The sequence below is a fragment of the Strix uralensis genome, unplaced genomic scaffold, assembly GCF_047716275.1.
Source record: "Strix uralensis isolate ZFMK-TIS-50842 unplaced genomic scaffold, bStrUra1 scaffold_64, whole genome shotgun sequence".
In the NCBI taxonomy this organism is placed as follows: domain Eukaryota; kingdom Metazoa; phylum Chordata; class Aves; order Strigiformes; family Strigidae; genus Strix; species Strix uralensis.
The window spans coordinates 359,848-370,140 of NW_027436722.1; positions in this window are offsets into that span (position 1 = coordinate 359,848).

Here is a 10,293-nt window from a genome sequence, read left to right on the forward strand (position 1 = left end):
CCGCTGACCACTGTGACATAGCCCCACAGTGACATGGCCACCACTGACCTGCTGCCCACTGTGACATAGCCCCCACAGTGACATGGCAACCAGTGGCCTGTTGCTCACTGTGACATGGCCATCACTGACCTGCTGCACACTGTGACATGGCCCCACAATGACGTGGCCACTACTGACTTGCCGCCCACTGTGACATGGCCCCCACAGTGACATGGCCACCACTGACCTGCTGCCCACTGTGACATAGCCCCACAGTGACTTGGGCACCACTGACCTGCTCCCCACTGTGACATGGCCCCCATAGTGACAATGCCAGCACTGACCTGCTGCCCACTGTGACATAGACCCAACAGTGACATGGCAACCAGTGGCCTGTTGCTCACTGTGACATGGCCATCACTGACCTGCTGCACACTGTGACATGGCCCCACAGTGACGTGGCCACTACTGACCTGCTGCCCACTGTGACATAGCCCCACAGTGACTTGGGCACCACTGACCTGCTGCCCACTGTGACATGGCCCCCATAGTGACATGGCCACCACTGACCTGCTGCCCACTGTGACATGGCCCCCACAGTGACATGGCCACCACTGACCTGCTGCCCACTGTGACATAGCCCCCACAGTGACATGGCAACCAGTGGCCTGTTCCTCACTGTGACATGGCCATCACTGACCTGCTGCACACTGTGTCATGGCCCCACAGTGACGTGGCCACCACTGACCCGCTGACCACTGTGACATAGCCCCACAGTGACTTGGGCACCACTGACCTGCTGCCCACTCTGACATGGCCCTCATAGTGACATGGCCACCACTGACCTGCTGCCCACTGTGACATAGCCCGCACAGTGACATGGCCACCACTGACCCGCTGACCACTGTGACATAGCCCCACAGTGACTTGGGCACCACTGACCTGCTGCCCACTGTGACATAGCCCCCACAGTGACATGGCAACCAGTGGCCTGTTGCTCACTGTGACATGACCTCACAGTGACATGGCCACCACTGACCTGCTGCCCAATGTGACATAGCCCCCATAGTGACCTGGCCACCACTGACCTGCTGCCCACTGTGACATGGCCACCATAGTGACACGGCCAGCACTGACCTGCTGCCCACTGTGACATAGCCCCCACAGTGACATGGCAACCAGTGGCCTGTTACTCACTGTGACATGGCCATCACTGACCTGCTGCACACTGTGACATGGCCCCACAGTGACATGGCCACTACTGACCTGCTGCCCAGTGTGACATGGCCCCCATATTGACATGGCCACCACTGACCTGCTGCCCACTATGACATGGCCCCCATAGAGACATGGCCACCACTGACCTGCTGCCCACTTTGACATAGCCCCCACAGTGACATGGCAACCAGTGGCCTGTTGCTCACTGTGACATGGCCACCACTGACCTGCTGCCCAATGTGACATAGCCCCCATAGTGACATGGCCACCATTGACCTGCTGCCCACTGTGACATGGCCCCCATAGTGACATGGCCAGCACTGACCTGCTGTCCACTGTGACATAGCCCCCACAGTGACATGGCAACCAGTGGCCTGTTGCTCACTGTGACATGGCCATCACTGACCTGCTGCTCACTGTGACATGGCCCCACAGTGACGTGGCCACTACTGACCTGCTGCCCACTGTGACATGGCCCCCATAGTGACATGGCCACCACTGACCTGCTGCCCACTGTGACATGGACCCCATAGTGACATGGCCACCACTGACCTGCTGCCCACTGTGACATAGCCCCCACAGTGACATGGCAACCAGTGACCTGTTGCTCACTGTGACATGGCCCCCACTGACCTGCTGCACACTGTGAAATGACCTCACAGTGACATGGCCACCACTGACCTGCTGCCCAATGTGACATAGCCCCCATAGTGACATGGCCACCATTGACCTGCTGCCCACTGTCACATGGCCCCCATAGTGACATGGCCAAAACTGACGTGCTGCCCACTGTGAAATAGCCCCCACAGTGACATGGCAACCAGTGGCCTGTTGCTCACTGTGACATGGCCTTCACTGACCTGCTGCACACTGTGACATGGCCGCACAGTGACGTGGTCTCTACTGACCTGCTGCCCACTGTGACATGGCCCCCATAGTGACATGGCCAAAACTGACCTGCTGCCCACTGTGACATGACCCCAACAGTGATATGGCCACCACTGACCCGCTGACCACTGTGACATAGCCCCACAGTGATTTGGGCACCACTGACCTGCTGCCCACTGTGACATGGCCCCCATAGTGACATGGCCACCACTACCTGCTGCCCACTGTGACATGACCCCAACAGTTACATGGCCACCACTGACCCGCTGACCACTGTGACATAGCCCCACAGTGACTTGGGCACCACTGACCTGCTGCCCACTGTGACATGGCCCCCATAGTGACATGGCCAAAACTTGCTGCCCACTGTGACATGACCCCAACAGTGATATGGCCACCACTGACCCGCTGACCACTGTGACATAGCCCCACAGTGATTTGGGCACCACTGACCTGCTGCCCACTGTGACATGGCCCCCATAGTGACATGGCCACCACTAGCTGCTGCCCACTGTGACATGACCCCAACAGTGACATGGCCACCACTGACCCGCTGACCACTGTGACATAGCCCCACAGTGACTTGGGCACCACTGACCTGCTGCCCACTGTGAAATAGCCCCCACAGTGACGTGGCAACCAGTGGCCTGTTGCTCACTGTGACATGGCCATCACTGACCTGCTGCACACTGTGACATGGCCCCACAGTGACGTGGTCACTACTGACCTGCTGCCCACTATGACATGGCCCCCTTAGTGACATGGCCACCACTGAAATGCTGCCCACTGTGACATGGCCCCAACTGTGACATGGCCACCACTGACCCGCTGACCACTGTGACATAGCCCCACAGTGACTTGGGCACCACTGACCTGCTGCCCACTGTGACATGGCCCCCATAGTGACATGGCCACCACTGACCTGCTGCCCACTGTGACATAGCCCCCACAGTGACATGGCAACCAGTGGCCTGTTGCTCACTGTGACATGGCCATCACTGACCTGCTGCCCACTGTGACATGGCCCCCATAGTGACATGGCCACCACTGACCTGCTGCCCACTGTGACATAGCCCCCACAGTGACATGGCAACCAGTGGCCTGTTGCTCACTGTGACATGGCCACCACTGACCTGCTACACACTGTGACATGACCTCACAGTGACATGGCCACCACTGACCTGCTGCCCAATGTGACATAGCCCCCATAGTGACATGGCCACCACTGACCTGCTGCCCACTGTGACATGGCCCCCATAGTGACATGGCCAGCACTGACCTGCTGCCCACTGTGACATAGCCCCCACAGTGAAATGGCAACCAGTAGCCTGTTACTCACTGTGACATGGCCATCACTGACCTGCTGCACACTGTGACATGGCCCCACAGTGACGTGGCCACTACTGACCTGCTGCCCACTGTGACATGTCCCCCATAGTGACATGGCCACCACTACCTGCTGCCTACTGTGACATGACCCCAACATTGACATGGCCACCACTGACCCGCTGACCACTGTGACATAGCCCCACAGTGACTTGGGCACCACTGACCTGCTGCCCACTGTGACATGGTCCCCATAGTGACATGGCCACCACTGACCTGCTGCCCACTGTGACATAGCCCCCACAGTGACATGGCAACCAGTGGCCTGTTGCTCACTGTGACATGGCCACCACTGACCTGCTGCACACTGTGACATGACCTCACAGTGACATGGCCACCACTGACCTGCTGCCCAATGTGACATAGCCCCCATAGTGACATGGCCACCACTGACCTGCTGCCCACTGTGACATGGCCCCCGTAGTGACATGGGCAGCACTGACCTGCTGACCACTGTGACATAGCCCCACAGTGACGTGGCAACCAGTGGCCTGTTGCTCACTGTGACATGGCCATCACTGACCTGCTGCACACTGTGACATGGCCCCACAGTGACATGGTCACTACTGACCGGCTGCCCACTATGACATGGCCCCCATAGTGACATGGCCAAAACTGAAATGCTGCCCACTGTGACATGGCCCCAACTGTGACATGGCCACCACTGACCCGCTGACCACTGTGACATAGCCCCACAGTGACTTGGGCACCACTGACCTGCTGCCCACTGTGACATGGCCCCCATAGTGACATGGCCACCACTGAACTGCTGCCCACTGTGACATAGCCCCCACAGTGACATGGCAACCAGTGGCCTGTTGCTCACTGTGACATGGCCATCACTGACCTGCTGCACACTGTGACATGGCCCCACAGTGACGTGGCCACTACTGACCTGCTGCCCACTGTGACATGGCCCCCATAGTGACATGGCCACCACTGACCTGCTGCCCACTGTGACATAGCCCCCACAGTGACATGGCAACCAGTGGCCTGTTGCTCACTGTGACATGACCTCACAGTGACATGGCCACCACTGACTTGCTGCCCAATGTGACATAGCCCCCATAGTGACATGGCCACCACTGACCTGCTGCCCGTTGTGACATGGCCCCAACAGTGACATGGCCACCACTGACCCGCTGACCACTGTGACATAGCCCCACAGTGACTTGGGCACCACTGACCTGCTGCCCACTCTGACATGGCCCTCATAGTGACATGGCCACCACTGACCTGCTGCCCACTGTGACATAGCCCCCACAGTGACATGGCAACCAGTGGCCTGTTGCTCACTGTGACATGGCCATCACTGACCTGCTGCACACTGTGACATGGCCCCACAATGACGTGGCCACTACTGACTTGCCGCCCACTGTGACATGGCCCCCACAGTGACATGGCCACCACTGACCTGCTGCCCACTGTGACATAGCCCCACAGTGACTTGGGCACCACTGACCTGCTCCCCACTGTGACATGGCCCCCATAGTGACAATGCCAGCACTGACCTGCTGCCCACTGTGACATAGACCCAACAGTGACATGGCAACCAGTGGCCTGTTGCTCACTGTGACATGGCCATCACTGACCTGCTGCACACTGTGACATGGCCCCACAGTGACGTGGCCACTACTGACCTGCTGCCCACTGTGACATAGCCCCACAGTGACTTGGGCACCACTGACCTGCTGCCCACTGTGACATGGCCCCCATAGTGACATGGCCACCACTGACCTGCTGCCCACTGTGACATGGCCCCCACAGTGACATGGCCACCACTGACCTGCTGCCCACTGTGACATAGCCCCCACAGTGACATGGCAACCAGTGGCCTGTTCCTCACTGTGACATGGCCATCACTGACCTGCTGCACACTGTGTCATGGCCCCACAGTGACGTGGCCACCACTGACCCGCTGACCACTGTGACATAGCCCCACAGTGACTTGGGCACCACTGACCTGCTGCCCACTCTGACATGGCCCTCATAGTGACATGGCCACCACTGACCTGCTGCCCACTGTGACATAGCCCGCACAGTGACATGGCCACCACTGACCCGCTGACCACTGTGACATAGCCCCACAGTGACTTGGGCACCACTGACCTGCTGCCCACTCTGACATGGCCCTCATAGTGACATGGCCACCACTGACCTGCTGCCCACTGTGACATAGCCCCCACAGTGACATGGCAACCAGTGGCCTGTTGCTCACTGTGACATGGCCACCACTGACCTGCTGCACACTGTGACATGACCTCACAGTGACATGGCCACCACTGACCCGCTGCCCACTGTGACATGGCCCCCATAGTGACATGGCCACCACTGACCTGCTGCCCACTGTGACATAGCCCCCACAGTGACATGGCAACCAGTGGCCTGTTGCTCACTGTGACATGGCCACCACTGACCTGCTGCACACTGTGACATGACCTCACAGTGACATGGCCACCACTGACCCGCTGCCCACTGTGACATGGCCCCACAGTGACATGGCAACCAGTAGCCTGTTACTCACTGTGACATGGCCATCACTGACCTGCTGCACACTGTGACATGGCCCCACAGTGACGTGGCCACTAGTGACCTGCTGCCCACTGTGACATGGCCCCCATAGTGACATGGCCACCACTGACCTGCTGCCCACTGTGACATGGCCCCCACAGTGACATGGCAACCAGTGGCCTGTTGCTCACTGTGACATGACCTCACAGTGACATGGCCACCACTGACCTGCTGCCCACTGTGACATAGCCCCCACAGTGACATGGCAAAAAGTGGCCTGTTGCTCACTGTGACATGGCCACCACTGACCTGCTGCACACTGTGACATGACCTCACAGTGACATGGCCACCACTGACCTGCTGCCCACTGTGACATGGCCCCCATAGTGACATGGCCACCACTGACCTGCTGCCCACTGTGAAATAGCCCCCACAGTGACGTGACAACCAGTGGCCTGTTGCTAACTGTTACATGCCCATCACTGACCTGCTGCACACTGTGACATGGCCGCACAGTAACGTGGTCACTACTGACCTGCTGCCCACTGTGACATGGCCCCAACAGTGACATGGCCACCACTGACCCGCTGACCACTGTGACATAGCCCCACAGTGACTTGGGCACCACTGACCTGCTGCCCACTGTGACATGGCCCCCATAGTGACATGGCCACCACTGACCTGCTGCCCACTGTGACATAGCCCCCACAGTGACATGGCAACCAGTGGCCTGTTGCTCACTGTGAGGTGGCCATCACTGACCTGCTGCACACTGTGACATGGCCCCACAATGACGTGGCCACTACTGACCTGCCGCCCACTGTGACATGGCCCCCACAGTGACATGGCCACCACTGACCTGCTGCCCACTGTGACATGGCCCCCATAGTGACAATGCCAGCACTGACCTGCTGCCCACTGTGACATAGACCCAACAGTGACATGGCAACCAGTGGCCTGTTGCTCACTGTGACATGGCCATCACTGACCTGCTGCACACTGTGACATGGCCCCACAGTGACGTGGCCACTACTGACCTGCTGCCCACTGTGACATGGCCCCCATAGTGACATGGCCACCACTGACCTGCTGCACACTGTGACATGGCCCCCACAGTGACATGGCCACTACTGACCCGCTGACCACTGTGACATGGCACCACAGTGACTTGGGCACAACAGACCAGCTGCCCACTGTGACATGGCCCCCATAGTGACATGGCCACCACTGACCTGCTGCCCACTGTGACATAGCCCCCACAGTGACATGGCAACCTGTGGCCTGTTGCTCACTGTGACATGGCCATCACTGACCTGCTGCACACTGTGACATGGCCCCATAGTGACGTGGCCACTACTGACCTGCTGCCCACTGTGACATGGCCCCCACAGTGACATGGCCACCACTGACCTGCTGCCCACTGTGACATAGCACCACAGTGACTTGGGCACCACTGACCTGCTGCCCACTGTGACATGGCCCCCATAGTGACATGGCCACCACTGACCTGCTGCCCACTGTGACATGGCCCCCACAGTGACATGGCCACCACTGACCTGCTGCCCACTGTGACATAGCCCCCACAGTGACATGGCAACCAGTGGCCTGTTCCTCACTGTGACATGGCCATCACTGACCTGCTGCACACTGTGTCATGGCCCCACAGTGACATGGCCACCACTGACCTGCTGCCCACTGTGACATAGCCCCCACAGTGACATGGCAACCAGTGGCCTGTTCCTCACTGTGACATGGCCATCACTGACCTGCTGCACACTGTGACATGGCCCCACAGTGACGTGGCCACTACTGACCTGCTGCCCACTGTGACATGGCCCCCATAGTGACATGGCCACCACTGACCTGCTGTCCACTGTGACATGGCCCCCATAGTGACATGGCCACCACTGACCTGCTGCGCACTGTGGCATAGCCCCCACAGTTACATGGCATCTAGTGGCCTGTTGCTCACTGTGACATGGCCCCAACAGTGACATGGCCACCACTGACCCGCTGACCACAGTGACATAGCCCCACAGTGACTTGGGCACCACTGACCTGCTGCCCACTGTGACATGGCCCTCATAGTGACATGGCCACCACTGACCTGCTGCCCACTGTGACATAGCCCCCACAGTGACATGGCAACCAGTGGCCTGTTGCTCACTGTGACATGGCAATCACTGACCTGCTGCACACTGTGACATGGCCCCACAGTGACGTGGCCACTACTGACCTGCTGCCCACTGTGACATGGCCCCCATAGTGACATGGCCACCAGTGACCTGCTGCCCACTGTGACATAGCCCCCACAGTGACATGGCAACCAGTGGCCTGTTGCTCACTGTGACATGGCCACCACTGACCTGCTGCACACTGTGACATGACCTCACAGTGACATGGCCACCACTGACCTGCTGCCCAATGTGACATAGTCCCCATAGTGACATGGCCAAAACTGACCTGCTGCCCACTGTGAAATAGCCCCCACAGTGACGTGGCAACCAGTGGCCTGTTGCTAACTTTGAAATGGCCATCACTGAACTGCTGCACACTGTGACATGGCCGCACAGTGACATGGCCACCACTGACCTGCTGCCCACTGTGTCATAGCCCCCACAGTGTCATGGCAACTAGTGGCCTGTTGCTCACTGTGACATGACCTCACAGTGACATGGCCACCACTGACCTGCTGCCCAATGTGACATAGTCCCCATAGTGACATGGCCACCACTGACCTGCTGCCCACTGTAACATGGCCCCAACAGTGACATGGCCACCACTGACCCGCTGACCACTGTGACATAGCCCCACAGTGACTTGGGCACCACTGACCTGCTGCCCACTGTGATATGGCCCTCATAGTGACATGGCCACCACTGACCTGCTGCCCACTGTGACATAGCCCCCACAGTGACAAGGCAAACAGTGGCCTGTTGCTCACTGTGACATGGCCATCACTGACCTGCTGCACACTGTGACATGGCCCCATAGTGACGTGGCCACTACTGACCTGCTGCCCACTGTGACATGGCCCCCACAGTGACATGGCCACCACTGACCTGCTGCCCACTGTGACATAGCCCCACATTGACTTGGGCACCACTGACCTGCTGCCCACTGTGACATGGCCCCCATAGTGACATGGCCACCACTGACCTGCTGCCCACTGTGACATGGCCCCCACAGTGACATGGCCACCACTGACCTGCTGCCCACTGTGACATAGCCCCCACAGTGACATGGCAACCAGTGGCCTGTTCCTCACTGTGACATGGCCATCACTGACCTGCTGCACACTGTGTCATGGCCCCACAGTGACGTGGCCACTACTGACCTGCTGCCCACTGTGACATGGCTCCTATAGTGACATGGCCACCACTGACCTGCTGCCCACTGTGACATAGCCCCCACAGTGACATGGTAAAAAGTGGCCTGTTGCTCACTGTGACATGGCCACCACTGACCTGCTGCACACTGTGACATGACCTCACAGTGACATGGCCACCACTGACCTGCTGCCCAATGTGACATAGCCCCCATAGTGACATGGCCATCATTGACCTGCTGCCCACTGTGACATGGCCCCCATAGTGACATGGCCACCACTGACCTGCTGCCCACTGTGTCATAGCCCCCACAGTGTCATCGCAACCAGTGGCCTGTTGCTCACTGTGACATGACCTCACAGTGACATGGCCACCACTGACCTGCTGCCCAATGTGACATAGTCCCCATAGTGACATGGCCACCACTGACCTGCTGCCCACTGTAACATGGCCCCAACAGTGACATGGCCACCACTGACCCGCTGACCACTGTGACATAGCCCCACAGTGACTTGGGCACCACTGACCTGCTGCCCACTGTGATATGGCCCTCATAGTGACATGGCCACCACTGACCTGCTGCCCACTGTGACATAGCCCCCAGAGTGACAAGGCAAACTGTGGCCTGTTGCTCACTGTGACATGGCCATCACTGACCTGCTGCACACTGTGACATGGCCCCATAGTGACGTGGCCACTACTGACCTGCTGCCCACTGTGACATGGCCCCCACAGTGACATGGCCACCACTGACCTGCTGCCCACTGTGACATAGCCCCACAGTGACTTGGGCACAACTGACCTGCTGCCCACTGTGACATGGCCCCCATAGTGACATGGCCACCACTGACCTGCTGCCCACTGTGACATGGCCCCCACAGTGACATGGCCACCACTGACCTGCTGCCCACTGTGACATAGCCCCCACAGTGACATGGCAACCAGTGGCCTGTTCCTCACTGTGACATGGCCATCACTGACC